This window comes from Gregarina niphandrodes (genome assembly GCF_000223845.1).
Source record: "Gregarina niphandrodes unplaced genomic scaffold scaffold00132, whole genome shotgun sequence".
In the NCBI taxonomy this organism is placed as follows: Eukaryota; Apicomplexa; class Conoidasida; order Eugregarinorida; family Gregarinidae; genus Gregarina; species Gregarina niphandrodes.
Window position 1 is genome coordinate 614 of NW_011645896.1, and position 579 is coordinate 1192.

A 579-nucleotide genomic window follows, 5' to 3' on the forward strand; every position below is an offset into this window, starting at 1 on the left:
CAGTTTGCTTTCTGCTGGACATGTGTGGTGTGGCCGATCGTTATTCTCCAACACGTGTATCCTCACCATTGAAACTAAGCCGAACATGCCCACGCCACCACGAACACAACAGTTGATGATTTCACTTTGATGATTCCGCTTGTGCCCTGCGTAAACGTCCTCTCTCAATTTCAGTGACTGGTCGAGCGCGGGATCGAACCGTGGACTTTCAGTTTATTAGACTGACTTTCAGTTTATTGGACTGACGCTCTAACCTACTGAGCTACAAGACCGCCAAGCTTCTGGGCTGAAAGCGTCGATACCTGCATAAAAGCACTGTCTCAACTTCGGTGGCTGGCCGAGCGGTGTCCATTTTCCCTCATGTATCCACTGCAGGACATTACGATCGCCATACCTTTCCTTCACCACATCCCCACTTAAATCCCCCAATGTTGAAAACTCTTCGTTGCCTTACCGATTACCCCCCAAAGGGGTGTCCCTCGACCCTCTGACGTATCCGATTTCTTCCTAGAATTTCCCCTTTCTGGTTTAGCCCAAGGACGCACGCCGGGGTCAACAAGCGCGCCGATTGGGTGGTGT

At 50.9% G+C, this 579-nt stretch overlaps 1 non-coding gene across 1 annotated transcript; it reads right to left on the reverse strand.

Annotated features, from left to right (window-relative positions):
• Positions 1-178: 178 nt before the first annotated feature.
• GNI_208550 lies at positions 179-272 on the reverse strand. The gene has a single exon. It is a non-coding gene; the product is annotated as a tRNA-Ile (tRNA).
• Positions 273-579: the final 307 nt, after the last annotated feature.